The sequence below is a fragment of the Chiloscyllium punctatum genome, chromosome 6 (genome assembly GCF_047496795.1).
Source record: "Chiloscyllium punctatum isolate Juve2018m chromosome 6, sChiPun1.3, whole genome shotgun sequence".
NCBI lineage: Eukaryota > Metazoa > Chordata > Chondrichthyes > Orectolobiformes > Hemiscylliidae > Chiloscyllium > Chiloscyllium punctatum.
In genome coordinates this window covers 74471488-74488740 of record NC_092744.1, presented here as the reverse complement: position 1 = coordinate 74488740, position 17253 = coordinate 74471488, and the positions used below count along the sequence as shown (strand labels likewise).

General features: G+C 37.9%; 1 protein-coding gene across 2 annotated transcripts in view; it reads left to right on the top strand.

Annotated features, from left to right (window-relative positions):
- LOC140479074 (rho guanine nucleotide exchange factor 4-like) overlaps positions 1 to 17253 on the top strand; it is a 474075-nt gene that overhangs the window by 1700 nt on the left and 455122 nt on the right. The window lies entirely within an intron of this gene.

Genomic DNA, 17253 nt, shown 5'->3' with positions numbered 1-17253 from the left:
GATTATTGCTCTCAAGTATGGTGAATGGAACTTGGACCAATAACCTCTTGCACCAGAGATAAGATTCTGCCAACTGAGCTGCATCTGACACTATAGCTATCTCTGCAATACATAATTCTTACTTCTGATAAATACAACTTTTATTTTTGCATTTTATTTAGGAAAACCAAAGACAAAGAAATTCAGTGCATATACAAGAAGCAAAATACACTTGTTTGTTTTTATGAATCTATAAGTCAATTATAATTCTCCAGACCCATGTATTCTCCCTCCTTTTGTTTAAATTTAGCTCAGTGCTCACTTCTTATTGTATTCTATTTTACATAATGCACCACAATAGTGTCAGAGACAACGTGCCCAAGATCATGTTTGAATCAGTAGAATTTATATCCTATAAATGGATTTATTAATATGGGCAGTCACTGTAGACTCACAATGGCTCCTGGATTTTCCAGCTTGCTGATTGTTCCAGCCTAAATTCACATATGATAAGTCTTGCTCATTGGGAAATGTATTTATGTTATTTCTGTTTTTTTTTAAAAAATCTCTTATTCTAACTGTCTAAACAGAGGAAATGAAAAGTATTGGAAAATTCTAGAAAAAGTATTTGATTGTGGGTTAGGGGAATTTTATCTCCATTCTTAAAGAAAGAGCAACAATTCTAACTAGAGTCAGGTTTTCTGACTGTACTGTCCTACTCTTCTGCAGTGATGTTATTACTCCAGTGGAGAGGTCTCCAGGGAACTCCATGCCCACATTGGTCAAATGTTCCCATAGATCAGCCTAAGTAATGTAATGCCAAAACATAGCTCTCATATATTGACACATGATGCATAATGCACATTTCTTTATAATTTATTCTTAAGATGTTGGCATCACTGGCAAGGCTGCCATTTACTGGATCACTCATACGTATTTTCCTTGAGACTTGACACAATTGAATCATTGGTGAGGCCATTGTTTGGGATGAGATTCAACTATAGACCAGACTAGATGAAAGCTAGTGATTTCCTCCACAAAAGAACTTTAACTTTTTTTTATGACCAATGGACAACTTTATAGGGATCTTTTACTGAGCGAGTTCTTCATTTTTATTTAAGATTTGAGATTCAGTTTTTGAATTGCCACAGTGGGATTTAAAGTTGTGTTCTTTGGATTACTGTTCTGGCTCTCAGTGCACTAGTCCACTAACATAACCACCTCACTGCCATAATTTTCTGCACTGCAGTATATATAAGCTTTTCAGGTTTACCACAGTGTGTAAAATTATAGCATGTCATCATTGGTGCATGTCTGCAGACATTGAATGATGAAAGACCTGACCCCTAATCCATTTATCCTCCTGAAAATGTTTCAAATGAAATGAGAGCCATGCTGAATCATTCTTCAAAGCCAACAGTACCACGTGCACATAATGACATTTACATAATACACAGATTAAGTAGGCAGCCTTTTGAAAACTTAGAAGTTTAAGCTCAGGGTAAAACCTTTTGGCTTCACCACCTGGAGAGTGAAAGCCAGGTGAATTCCATATTGTGAAGGCAAACATTTATTATTAGGAACAGTTCTCAGAGACACTTGTCTCCCTTTTACTAATGGACTTTATGGAGTGAAGGGGAATGCCCGAGGTGAGCAGTCTACAGCTAGTGTGTGGGTCTAACCAACCAATCCTAACAACTGCCCTTCAGTTCCATAGCAATAGGTCCAACCAAAACCAGCCAAATGCATTATCTGGCCAGAGGCGGGAGTGGAAAATTGCAAGCAAGAGGTTGAGCTGACAGAATTATAGTCAGTATCATGTTAACAATAATAATGGTCAAATTATTAACCACTCATGAAGGATTATTCAACTCTATGGGTATGCGTATTTCCCCAGAAGACAGATCTGGCCCAGTGCAGGAGAGAGATCAAGCCCTTATGGGGAAAGTCCTGCATGGAATGACTGAAGGCCCATGGTTAAAGAAAGACTAATTTGGAACTTTTACCTTTTTATTTCTTATTTGCTAGTTTACACTGACAAGAACTGTAATGTTGAACTTTTAACTTATTTCTTTATTTTTCTACTTTTAAATCTAAGATTTTGTACCTAGGTACCTTGTACCTAAGATGGCACCATGAATGGCAATATTGTAAACTTTTCACTGTACTTCTTTATCCCTGAACTTGAGTACATGTGAAATTAAAACCTAATTCTAATTCTATTTGAAAGCAGTCAAAAAAAATTCCTTTTATGAAGCAGAATTACAGTGAACCAATGGGTCTTTGTGATTGTGCAGAGCTCTCAGCACTTCAGCAGATCAGCTGGAACACCGGAGCTGTCATGTTATGCCCATGGCTTAAGGAGTTCTCAAATTTGAACTTTCTAAAAGGCAAGGCACACATACATCTCTCAACAGTCAAGTAAATATCAAGAGAATTGGTAGGGAAAGGGGAAAGGGCCATCAGGCTCTACGTTTAAAGAGCACAGTGTCGATTTGAGATTGAAGTTATCTGTTCAAATGAACACTCAACAGGGACAAAGCTAAGTCTCATTTTGGCTGCTCCCACTGCCTGGTTTGTGCCAGGCAGGATGGGGGATATTTTAACTTTAAATCAGGTTCACAGGTTCGATTAATGTTTGATGTTTTGCAAAACAGAAATGAGGGGTTATAGAGCAATGAAATTATTGTGTATATTGTGATTCAATTAAATAAGTTGAGGAGGTGGAGAGGGAAGATGCAACTGGAAGAAAAAATACACATTCATAGATTTACAAAATTAAACCCCAGTGTCAATTCTAGAAATTCTCAAAAAGGTACAATGAAAAGCAATTTACAGCCAACAAAACCATGAAGAAGTACCTGTGTCAAAATTAGAAGTCACAAATAATTCTATTAAGTTGTATTGGGGCTGTGATTTGAAAGAAATTCTGAGATTTACATACTAATCAATCAAAACCTGCAGCACCATTCTAAGTGATTAAAGACTTAACAGCCATCTAGGTTTGTCTAAATACATTGTATAAGTTGTATGACACTTTTATAAATTTTGTGTCTTATGTATCCTGCCCCATTAGCTACCTGATGAAGGAGCAGTGCTCTGAAAGTTTGTACTTTCAAATAAACCTGTTGGACTATAACCTGATGTTATTTTTAACTTTGTCTACCCCAGTCCAACATTGGCAACTCTACATCAGTAGATCTGTAACTCTTTAAAATGGGCACAATGCAAACAACAAAAGGTAACCTTGTATACTGGTATTTCCTTAATCCTCTCAATCATTTATAAAGCTAAAAAACAAACTTGCTGTGTACCCTTAAGCAAATCCACTGAGGGTTTTCACCATAGATAAACTTTACCTGTTCAAAAAACAAATCACATAACAGAAAAGGAACCAATCCCAAAGAGCTATACAGTTGCTATGGAATAAGAACAGCTTTATGATTTGAATACAGATCTTGCCAAGAGACTATTTGTCACTTGGAAATCTATTAATACCATCTCAGAAAGTGCGGTTGGGCACAGTAAGCATGAAAAGTATTTTGTGAGCTTGCTTTGTGCACCTTACCTGCACGATCTAAACTCCTTTTAGTTCATGAGTTTATATTGTTTTCAAAGGGGCTACACTCTTAAAGTTTACAAAATTCAAAATGGAGATTGACAGATTTCTGTTAGGGTTATGGAATCCAGGAAAATACAGTGAAGTTATGATCCAAATGAACCAAATCTAATCGAATGGCAAAACAGTCTCAAAAGGGCTGAATGGTCTACTCGAGTTTCAATATTCCTAATTGTAGAGACAGAAAGCCAGAGAAATTCCCAAATGTTATTCTAGTTCATTTTTCTAATAAATCTGTAATACAACACAAGATACCTGCTGATATTATAGAGAACACATTAATCTACTGCTTGGTATAATTGAAACAATGTTGGCAATGATATACTGAAAATCTGGAATGTGCTTATATTAAATAATATCACTCTGGAACACAAACTTTGAAGGATTACCTATAAACTGAACATGTGTTTCTTACAGCCACGAAGGATTAGAAATGGAATCAATCCTCTAGATAAACTGCAGTTAAATTCCCCCTTTAAATGCTGAAATACTGCTGAACTGAGAAACTGCAGTGTTCAGCTACATCAGCATATTAACTTGACCGTGCTTTTAAAATAAAATTAACTGGTGCTGGAATTGGATGATGCTGCAACTCAGCAAATGTCTCTTTACTTTTGGTACCCAAGTTCAAATCCAAACCACCGATTGATATAAAGTCTTGACTTACTGACAAGCTGTTGTGATGGTCTTTGACCCCATTTTGACAAACCTCTGCTTTAACGTTGTCTAATTTAAATTTATGAATAAAGCTCATTGTGAACAAATTTAAATGATGAATGAAGTCAGACAAAAACAATGGTTAAAAGCAAAATATTGCAAATGTTGAATGACGGAAATAAAAGCAAAGTGCTGGAGAAACACAGCAGTCTGGCAGCATCTGTGGAGAAAGAAAGAGTTAAGAATGGTCTGTCTGAAGAAGAGTCATAGTGGACTCAAAGCATTAACTCTGTTTCTCTCCACAGATGCTTTCAGACCTGCTGAACTTTTTCACCACTCTGAAAATATAAAGGTTCCCTTGATTAAATGAATTGATCCATTAGTAAATAAACCCAAAACAACCTCACATCTTGGTAGAAAAAAAATAGAAGAGGGGTGTTGTGACGTAGTTGTTATGTTCCAAGCCAGAGTAAGGGATTGGAGAGAGATATAGTAGGACTGCAGTAATGTTAATGGCTTAAAAATAGTCATGAGTTCAAATCCCATTTTTAGTGGTTTTTGTATTCGATTTCATTTATTAATTACATGGATTTTAAAGAAAATAGGTTTAATAAGGAATACACAAGGGTATGCCAGAATAACACAACAGGCTTGCCTGTAAGTGAGGTGCAGTTTGATGATGTTACGTTACAAGACTACATCCATGCTAAACATTGACAGCAGATTACAGATCTAGTTACTGATGAAATTAAGTAATCTGATTACTAATGGAGCAGATTGCTGATTTGCAGTCCTCCCAAATCCAGCTCTAAGTAGAACCGCCAAATTATGCAATTACAACAGGAGAAAGATGACTCCAGGAAGAACACATTATCAAATGATGGGGGAGCCCAGCACATCTGTGGAAAGGAACATTGCAACACTTAAAACAACTCAATTTCCTACGGTTCTTCAACAGCATCTTCCAAACATTATACTTCCACTATGTAGATTAAATACGTGCAGCAATACCTGAGAACATGTCAACTGAAATTTTCCTTCAAGTTACACATCATCCTGACTTACTGCTATATCATTGTTTCTTCATTGCCGCTGGGTCAAATTGACCTGATCTAACAGCACTTTGTGAATACTTCATTGTCTTCCTGAACCAAAATATTACAACTTTCTCTGTGGCAATTATGGATTTAGACCATAAGACTAGGAGCAGAATTAGACCATTTGGCCCATCAAGTCTGCCTCACCATTCAATCTACTTCTCAACTCTATTCTCCTGCCTTCTCCCTGTAATCCTTGACCCCCTTACTAATCAAGAGCATATCTCTGTCTTAAATGTTCTTAATGCTTTGGCCTCTATAGCCCCCTGCAGCAAGAGTTCTATGGATTAACCACTCTCTGGCAAAATAAATTCCTCCTCCTGTTAGTTCGAAAAGGTTGAACCTTCACTCTAGCTTTTTTGTTTGGCAGACAGAACACAGGGTGCATCCAAAAAAGGGCAATTTTATACATATGCAGTTTATTTTCAATTTTTGCTTTGTTGACAGAATTCAACCCAAATAACTCATGTTCTGATCATTAACTGTATAAAGTGAGAATGTGTTGCTAAAACTACAATATCAATATTTACTTGAGAATATATAACCAATGCACACAGACTAATCTAAATGCATTGTTGCATCAATTTTACTTTTACCATTCAGTAGATCTCGGCTGTGAGGTCACGTCAACAAGACAAATCTGACGTCATGCCCTTGATCCTAGGTTCTCCTACTAATGGAAACATAATTTTCCACATCCACACTATCCAGGCCTTTCAGTTGTGAAATTTTTGATATTATGAATGATCTATTTCAATGTTTGCCTATATATTGCTGTTGAATTCTAACCGAACTGCCGATTCATTTTTGGCAGCTCTGCTTTCATAATTGGCCTTCTTTAAATTTAAAGTCATGTTTGATCCACTTCTCTCTCCCTCAAACTCAATGCAAAATTCAGTCATTTTATGGTTGCTGCTATTTAAGGTGCCTTCACTATGATAAGCTTCATTAATCCTTTTTACTGCACAATGTCAGGTCAGGTATAGTTTACTCTGAAGACTAGGTTGTATAGTCTGGCTGGCTCAGAGCATGTTGCGCTAAGAAATTATCCTAAAACTATTCAATGAATTCCTTATCAAGGCTACTTTTTTCCATCTGACTTTTCTTCCATAATTATCACCATGTCCCTCATTCCATTATTCTCCACCCTGCTGTACGGTTGCTGTTAGGTGACCTGTACACCATTCCTACAGTGACCTTTTGCCTTTATCATTTCTTATCATTACCTAAATCATTTTCATATCATGGTTTCTAAACTTCAGTCATCCTTTTCTATTGTGCTATAATTATAATTCAGAGATAACCTATCCACCTTTTCCTAGCTGCCTGTACTTCCTAAATGCCCTACACCATCCGATCCTAATCCAGATTATACCCTGCAGCCATGTCTCTCTCATAAAGACGAGATCTACTTGTGCTCTCAGTTCGCTTGTTTTATTTCAGATGTTACATGAATTCAGTTTATAAAACATTAGGCAAAAGGTCAATTTCAGGGAATTCATTTCCTTTGGTGAGCAACTAAATTCACGTCATTTTACACTATTCATCTTGTGCACCATACCTCCACACACCACTTTCATACAAACTTGTGCCCAGCTACTGGGGAAATGCCCTCTGTTGCCAACCCCTTATGTCATTCATGCTGCAGGTACTGTATTTAAACCCAGATGCATATCATGTCAAATTCAGTAAGCTCACCTGAAGTAGCCACTTGGATTAGTATGGTATGGAGGGATGTGGTCTGGAGGGATGTAGAACAATATTATGAATAGTTTAATGTCCTTCTGCACTGCACAAAGGTAAGTGCCAGTAAGTGCTATCTTGCTTCCACTACATCCCACTCATTCTTGCTATGCAATTGTATCCACCTCCAACTAGGGATTTTGATCCACTGTTTGCACCATTGCGTGCAGCATCTACTTCCAAGGGCTCTCACCCACCCCATTCCCCACAAACTACAAATATTTCCTGCCCTCTGTGCTTCCTACACACTCACTCAGAACACTTGACCACACTTTTTCACTGAGGTTGGATCTGCATCATGATTAACTATATTCTTCCTTGATCAGACGAGGGACTTCTCCCATTTGACTTGCATGTATTGTTTGCTTCATCAGCTGCTTGCACGTGGTATAGGTTTGACATTGACATTGTCATAGCACAATGCCACACACAAATATATCCACCCCCTTGACAGTTGATTGCTGGCAAACATGACAAGCTGCCTGGCTTTCTACCTGAACTAAAAGGCAAGATAAGGCAAAACAGAGATGCTACATGCATCCAAGTAAGCACAAAGTGATCAAGCACTAAGAAAACAAGATAGGAGTCTTAAAATTATTCTGCTCTGAGATAGATGTCTTTCCCTGTGCACAAAGTGGCCGAGCAGCAGGAATGCAATGTCCAGGCCATTGAGCTCCAAGTACTGAATTGCTGGACCATATAAGTAGTTAACCTGAGATGTGCCATGATGATCTGGTGAGGCACGTACTTTGCTGATGCCAAATTTTATAGATGGAGGGTGGAGCCAGAAGCAGCCCATTGAATGTTGAGGAATGCTATCCAAGATGGAGACCTGGAGAAGATACTGGCACATTACACCCATTGGTAACTGCTCGGATTCTCAAGTCGGGAATTGATGGTATCTAGTTTCTCATCAGTACCTGGGAGAATAGTTGCCTTCCTGTAAATGACACTGGATTAGGCTATAACACAATGTTAATGCATGCAAATAGTGTCTGGCCACTCACTAGTAAGATTCCCAACTAGCCGCTGAACATGATATACAAAACTGGACTTTTTATTCCATATATTGAGAATCTAATTTTCTCATTCTCTGCATAGTTTTCCAACTCTTTCATTTTTGCCCAAGTCTCAGGGGCTTGGGAAATTCCACTTAAGAGTCTTTAGTTTTATCTTTTTCCAGCCTTATCTGTTGACTTACTCTGAGAATTGTACTCCCTATTCTCTCCTGTCAAGTCTGCTTACCATTTCCATGTTCATACCTTTCTCTTTTTCTTGGCTGGACTCAACAATTGTTACCAGAGCTGACAAATCTACATAAATTTGGATGACTATTTACTTCTGAGGATAATGCGAAAGTAGATTTTTGATGGTGTGTTAAATGAGCTTTACACTATTTGCAGATCTTGATTGAACAAGACTGGCTGGGAAAAATGTTTTATTTTCCTTTGATAGTCTTTTCATTTTCTTTTACCACCACCCATCCCCCTCCAAAAGGAACAAGGAGAAGGGTGGCATGGTGGCTCAGTGGTTAGCAGTGCTGCCTCACAGTGCCAGAGACTCTGGTCTGATTCCAGTCTTGGATGACTGTTAGTGTAGAGTTTGCACAATCTTCCTGTGTCTGCACAGGTTTCCTCTAGATGCTCTGATTTCTTCCCATCGTCCAAAGGTGTGCAGTTTAGGTGGATTAACCATGTCAAATTGCCCATGCAGGTTTGATGGATTAGCCATGGGAAATGGCGAGATCTGGAAGGGGATGGGTCAGGGTGGGATCCTCACCAGAGGGTTGTTTACTCATTGGGTCAAATGGCCTCTATCTGCACTATGGGAATTCTACATATATATAAAAAAAGTCTGTAGCCAAAATACATTTCACAGGCCACAGGAATACTGAAAGCAGAATTAAAACCATACCAAGCTACCAGCTTAGAATTTAGGTTATAGCCAGATAAAGCTGTGCCCAGAATACCTGGGTGATAGTGTAACAAGTTTGCCATATTCAGATCCCTCGCCTAGCAGCTAGGGGAGAAATGTGAATCTTTGGAAAGGCAGAAATGGAGAATCTCCATCTACTTAACATGAAAATTGAGGTTCTCGAATTTCAAAATATGCCAAGAAAGTGGATAATTACAATTCCAGAATCTCACTGCATCAGTTGGGGACTGTCAGTCCACTCGGATCTCACGTTGGTCCCTGATTCCATGTGTAGGCTTCCTAGTTCATTTATGAGCATGGATTTATCCAGTGATGTTTAAATCCAACATACAGGAGTGCTCACCTACATGTCCTACAGCTTATCTGTTTGCCCACATATTCTATCATTAGTGGTTTTTCATAAAGTGGGTTAAAATGTGGGAGAATTGGCATTTGAGCAGCATAAAGGGCCCCTGTTTACATTTTTGCTCTTTTATCCTTTAACATTTTCCAACAAATTTAGTGCTAACACTTAGTTACATTTTTTGTATTTTGGGATGATATGGAATGGTTGGGGCAATTTGCGTAGATACCAATAAAAATAAGTTGGATAACTTTGTGAGCGAGGAAGTTATAGCAGGACATGCTCATATGTTGCAATATGATGGGAAGAGACCACTGTGGCCCGTAAAGGCTCCCATTGGCCAGTTGGGTTAAAGGGCTTATTTCTAGCTGTATAATTGATGTAATTCTGTGCAACTGTTATGACACATTTGCTGGAGCATTTTGTTCACACTGCACACAGTCACAAACACGGGGAGCTGATATTCATGACATTTCGATTGTCATGTGCTCAAGATCAAGGTACTTCATGGCAACTCCATGCATGTGGACACCAAAGTAAATTAAAGTTTGAATGAATTTATCCCATATTAGTCTCCACAATACATCATCATCCCATTACAAACACATGCACAAATATCTTCCCAGTAACTATGTAATTCTCTAACAGTGGAATAAATTGGTGATAATGGATTTAGTAGACCGAGAAATAAGTTTTATATACGGAATGAGGATAAACATATATAAACATATCTCCCTTGCAGCCAGGCCACACATCCCATTCCAGGGCCAGGATGTGAACAGTACTGACTGAGAGACATGTTTTAATTTTTAGAACTTTGCTGAAGATCAGAAACTCGCAGTCTTCTGTTTGACCTTAGCTTCTCTATGGAAAGTGCTTTCTAAGTATAGAGTGTACCAGTGAGACATTTGTGAAATTATAATACTTCAATGGCACTCACGAGATGACAGATACGGAAACCAAATCTGCTTGGTGCAGTAATAAAATATTTCACAAATAATCACGGAAACAGAAGGAACCTTGTGGGAGCTTTGCAGTTCATGTGGATAGGAGAGTATTTATTTTGGAGAATACACTGTTGGAATCAAATGTTACTTTTGATTTGTATCTCATTGAACATTAAGACATGGGGAATTTGGTGGGAGAAGAAAGAGATTTCCTTTGATTTGTGTTTGTAAAATAGTCTTCGTTGTGGCTGCTATAGCTCCAAGTGCCACGACATGAGCAATAATGGGGAGCAAAAATCTGCCACATTTGTCACTGTCTGCTCAGTACTGCTCACAATATCACATATCAATATCTGAAAGAATCCAGTGGTGTTCTGAATGTCTTTACAGTCAAAATGGTGATTTTGAAATATTGATCATATGTTTTGTGGGGGGTTGGTTAGCTCATGCCTGAACTCCATGCCACGAAGAAGGGCTCATGCCTGAAATGTCGATTCTCCTGCTCCTTGGATGCTGCCTGACCTGCTGCGCTTTTCCAGCAACACATTTTCAGATCTGATCTCCAACATCTGCAGTCCTCACTTTCTCCTAGTTGGTTAGCTTAGTTGACTGGATGACTGGTTTGTGTTGCAGAGTGATGTCATTAGCATGTTCCACATTGGTTGAAGTCACCATGAAGGCATTGCCTTCCTGACCTCATCTGAGGTGTGGTGACCCTCGGGTAAAATTCACTACCGGTCATCTTCCTCTAATGAGAGTGTAACCCTAAGGTCCTCTGGGATAATGGCAACTACTACATGCTCTTTAGTGAAAGAATTCCTTTCAAATTCTAAACCCAGTGCATGTCTTTTTTCCCTCACTGATTCTGTCTCCTCTATTTACCAGCTGCCATATAGTATTTCAAATTTTTCAACAAAATCATCCAGTTAGCTCTTTTCTTCATGGTTGATATAGATTACTTCTAACCTTTCCTCCAGGATCAACCTGTTGCACATTCATTTCAAATTGTTCTGGTTGTTCTTCCTCTTATTCTGTCCAGTGTTGGTGCATTCCTTTACTAATATGCTGTACACTAGGTTAGTACTTTAGATATGGTCCAGGGATTGGAAACACAAGACTCATATTGCCTGTCTTCACAAACTGTAAATGCACAATTTCTTTTGAAACTGAACTCATAGGGTGAATGTCCTCCAAGAAAACAGGAACACTGTGCGCTTTATTAAAGGACTGTCATTACCATTTTAAAAAGCAGACAAACTTGGCCTCCATGGAGTTTCCTAGCAAGCAAAGGCAGTAAGAATTAATAGCACAATTTATATAAACCAGATTGCAATCCTGAGATGGGGATCAAAATCTCCTGGATGAGTTTCCTGCCGATTGCAGAAACTTTGCCCGTGTGCATTGGAAAATCTTTTCTTTTAAGTATTTCCATATGCAGAATTTCAAATATTACCTCCTTGGGAAATTCTCAAAGAATTTTACCTGCTGCCAGATTTTCAGTTTTGTGGAATATCTGATCTTTGGAACTGTTCCTAGAGGTGGTAACCTTACCTCCTGATTTCATCAGGAGTAATTGAGGAGAATGAAAGATTTAAATGGAAGATTTAAAAACGCAGGTGGTAAACAATTGAGAAATTGATAAGAAATACAGCAGGTGAAAGAGGATTTGTACTTAGAATTCTTCAAGAGTGCCAACAAACATACTACACTATGGAACATTATTAGAGAGCACTGTGGCATACAGATCTGTCCCATGTATTATGGGAGAATTAAACAAAAATATGCCCCAAGCTAGGAAACTCCTCTTGTTCCAAGCATTGTTTGTCGTCATTTACAATCCAAGAAACATCATTAAAGTAATGCACCTTTCTCATGGGAAATTATTTTAAGTACTTCACAACATTAGAGCTGGAATTTGAACAGAATGCTTTTTTTTAATTGGGTGGGGAGAGAAAGAAAGCACTCTCAATATATTAAATTCTGTCAGGGCAGATGGCTGCCTACTCAGGTTATTTACCAGAGGTCATTCTGCAGCAATCACCAGATAACATGTCAAATTCATTGATCGGCAAAGTCAAAGGTAATAAATCTCTCACTCTACCTCATCTCTTGAATGAACTTGTGTCGGATTCTTCATGAGGGGAGCTAAAGGTCAACATTCACATTGGGGGAGCTGTAATTTTCTAGCAGTGCAAACTGGATATTTTTCAATAATTATAATGGCTCAATTCATACAAACTGGACTCTTTTTCAGCTTCACCCAAAAACCCCACTGATCTTCAACTTCACTGTGAAGGCAGCAGGTGCCATTTCACTAAGTGCCTTGTGTAAGGCTGCACTTGATCCAAAGCAGCGAAAATATGATTTGAAAGGTTTCCAAATGGGAATGAGGCTGCAAAATGTTGACAGTATTCTGACAAAATGCTGCTCAGTATTCAGATGATGTGATTCATCAGTCAATTTGATGTTGATTTACTTGCCAACTAAAGATACACACTGTTATAATTCGATTGAAAACAAGCTCTCAACCTTCAGAATAGAAGTTATTAATCATACTGATCCAGTCTCCATCTATGACAGAGGCTAATTCATTCCGAACAGTAAAGTGTGCTGTGTTCATGTGCCATGAAACAAGAAGCAAATTCTTTAAAAGTCATTTAAACAACAGCACTTATTGAATTTTTATTTACCAAGGCCTGTAAAGATTGAATAATCTCCCCCTCTGTATTGTTGAATAATGAATGCAACAAAAACTATGATTAAAACACTATAATACGGCTGCTTTGCTTTTCGTTGCGATTATTTGCTCCATAGTACATAACTGCAAAATAGTGTAAAACCGTTACCCTGCTGGGCCTGGTTAGTGCTTCTGACAATTAAGTCAAAAATGAAAGGAAAAAGTGAGTTCAGGGCGACTCTTTGATTTGCAGAAACAAATTAATTTACAACATAATGCTCACACCAAAATGACAAAGTTGTTTTTAGAAAATGAAACCTTGCATTTATATTGTAACAAAATCCTTTGCATGGATAATGTTGACATGGAGTTATTATTGTTATAGAGCCAAATACAGGAAACATTTGATACATAATAAGGTTGTATAGTTGCCGTTAAACACATTTCTTGCTAATGTATGCTTCAGTAGTACTTGCTAAGGAGGACAAATGCCTATGAAACTGAAAGAATCAACTGCCCATCTTTAGAATAATCTTTAAATGTCAACCTAACCATGCCATCTTCATTTCTGAAGTAACATCTTCTTCAGCAGTCAACCCTTCCAACATTGCTGCCCTTGTTCAGTTTAGTAGAGTATTAGCCCGCATCATGTGGTCAAATTCTGGGCTGAAATTATCCCCTTATTTTCATGATGAAAGGGCTAGAAAATGAGCTTGAAGAAGAATTACTGGACTCAAAACATTATCTCAGCTTTCGTCCCATAGCTGCTGCCAGGCCCATGTTTCACCAGCAATTTCTGTTTTTGTTTCTGATCTCCAGCCTCTGTTGTTTTGCATTTTATTTTAAGCTAGAAAAGCTCTCTTGGTGTAGAACTCAAGACATGGAAAAGGTGATGAGGACTAAATGTGAGTAGGAGGACAGTGATAGATTAATTGTTGGATATACTGTGAACGTTACCACAAAGAGATGTGGTGAGATCTATTTTAAGCAGAAATATATCAAGAGGAAATGCGTACATGAATCATAGAAATTTTTAGCACAGAAGGAATAGTTTTGACCATACATGCAACTGAAAAAGAAGTCATGTTTAGTTCTACATTCTGGCTTTTGTCCTTGTAAGTACCACATGTTCAACTAATACTGGGAATGAGAGATTTTAGGTACACGATTGGAGAAATTGGGTTTCTTCTCCTTGGAGCAGAGAAGATTCAGAAGTGACCTTATTGAGGTCTTCAAAATTATGAACAATTTTGACAGGATGAGGATGGATATTCTGTTTCCGAAAGTTAGTATGTCGCTGACTAGGGGTTACAATTTCATGATTGTTGTCAGCTTGTGAGTTAGGAGTGGGATGAGGACAAACTGCTCAATTCAGTTGTTTGGATTTGGAATGCGCTTACTGGGAGAGTTGTTGAGGTGGATTTCATATGAGGTTTCAAAAGAGAGCTGGATGCATATTAGAAAGTGATGAATTTAGAGGGCTGCAGAGATAGGGCTGGAGAATGGCATTAGTTGTGCAGTTGTTTTGGGACCTGGTACAGGTAAAATGGGTTGAAATGGGCCACTTTCCAGACTGTAAAATTCTATGATTCTAAGTATTTGTTTGGCCAGCTATTTCTATCACTCGTGTCCAATTTGCAGTAGGATGGTGAAGGAAAGGGAGTATTGGTTCGCTCAGTTGGTGAGAAAAAGGATCAATTTAATTTGGTTTGACTGAAGTGGATTCAGGGCTGTATTACTTGCCGTAGCCCTGGAAGGGCAATCATGGTACTTTGCTATAGCCCAGAAAATGATTGGCAAGGAGCTACTTTTAGGAAGGGAACTCAAGAAGACAAAGGAGAAGGAAAATCCAGATCTTCAGGTATGTAAACCTTGGAAGGATGCTAAGCGTGCTGAATGATTCAGCCAGGTGTATGGGTTCCGGGAGGTGGCTGTTATGTAGATTGACCAGAGTGGCTCTGCTCTGATATGTAAGGGCAACTATTTCCACTAGTTCATGTGTAAGAGGAAAGCATAAATTTAAAGGTTGTTACCAAATAGTGCAAGGAGCGAAACAGAAAATTATGTATTCTTACACAAATTTGCTAAGACACAGAACATTACACTGGAAATGGAATCCATAATACCTTCGAAAAAGGAAGTGGGTAATTTTTTTCTTCAAAATCTAGAGGGGAAGATGAGCGAGACTGTGAATAGACCTTTCAGAAAACTAATAAAGGTGCAGTGGGCTAAATATTTGCCTGATTTGTCAACCTCTTTGATACTGTGACACTTAAAGGGTTACAATTAATTGTACATAAAACCTGAGGTGTCTCAGCAGTTTATGACTAACATTATATTTGACAAATATACTGACGTATAAATTAGGAGGAGGTATAGGCCATCTGGGCCCTTGAGCTTGCTCTATTAGAATTGTAGAGTCATGGAGATGTACAGCATGGAAACAGACCATTGAATCCAACTCATCCATGCTGACCAGATATCCTAAATTAATGTAGTCCCAATAAAATGGCAGATTGTGGCTACAACCCACCTTTCTGCCTACTCCCATATAATCTTTTACTCTCTTGTCAATCAAGAATCTTCTAATCCAACCTTAAAAATATTCTCTATTTAGCTTCTTTTCTGTCAAGTCTTCTCAGGACCTTTTCATATTTCAGTAAGATCACCTCTCATTGTTCTAAACTCAAATGGATACAGGACTATCCTGCTCAACATTTCCCTGCCTCTCACAGCACCCTATCTGAGTTATCAGTCAGTTCAGCTTTGCTAAACTGCTTGTAATGTAGAACAAAGAACAATACAGCACTGGAACAAGTCCTCCAAGCCTCCACTGACACATCTTACCCTTCCCATACTAAAATTCTCTTCACCTACAGGATCTATATCCCTCTACTTCCTAAGAAGTTCTTAAATGAGATTAAAACGGTGTGTATTACTCATCAATGTAACATAAAAATGCAGCAAAATATCTCTACTTTAATATTCTATTCTCTTTAATATGGGGATAATTTGTTTTTAATAGTTTGAGTTTATATCATTATCTTGTGAATTAAGTACTGGATGCAACATGAATGAGCTGTATGGAATGCATGATCAAGTGTCAAGTAATTATAATTAGATGAAATGATGGCATATACAATCCCATATGTTCAAATAAATGCATAGTTTTAAGAGACACTGCCTGGATCAAATACCAGTTCTATTCATGCTTAGATATCCAAGTGAAATCTGAAGATACATTTTGAAAAGTGAAACCACAGAGATATCTGTTAAACTATGGACAGCTGCAGTGAACAGACTCACACAAATGTTCCTCTTTAAACGTCTATTTAAGCGTGAAAGAGATATCTACAGATCAACAGTGGACTCACAAATATAATCATTATCAAAAAGGACTAAGATGTGAAATGTAATGTGTTGTATCTGAAACTGTCAAGAACTAACACAAATTTTAAAATGGCAAGTTCAAAGCAGACATTACCAGGAACGTACTGGAAACATGCGTTAATTTTACTGAGAAGCTATCAATTAAAAATTGCTCTAATTAAATAAACTGGTTTGAACAGTTCATAATAAACTCAGCAACAGGAAGCAATTAGTCAGTTTAAAGATTCTATAGCAAAAAAAGCAAAACAATTAAACAGGCTTGCGCAGTTATAATCTTGTAATCTGACAACATGAAACAACTGGATTTTCAATTCAATTTACACAGTGAGATTTAGACACATCTTCAGGGTTGCTAGTCCAGCACCATAACCATCTGGTTACTGTACACTATTAATATTTGATTTGATTGTGGAAGCTCAGTATCCATCATGACATGCATACTAGCACACACACAAAAAAATGCAATTCCGAAAAAGTTAAGTGATTTAATATTATTGCAAGGTTGAGTGTATTTGAATATATGTTTGAATGAAGAACCACACTGTAGGCTCCAATCACGCCTTTTTCCTGACACACAGCTTAAAAACTCACTTATTTCTCTCTCTACCTAATTATAACCAATGAACCAACTAACCTCAAAAATAAAGCTCCACCGTTCACTTATGATTTGATATTCTGCTAACGGGTACTACTTTTAAAAAATTTCTTTCACAGAATTTGTAAGGTACAGCCGTTGTATTGAAAGTACACACAAATTGTTGTTAAACCCACACATTCCTGAAAAATCACAATTTCTAATTCAAGTTTAAGAAGAGGGAATTCTGTTAGAGCCTTCACTTTGTGTCCTTGGCAGTATTTGTCTTTGT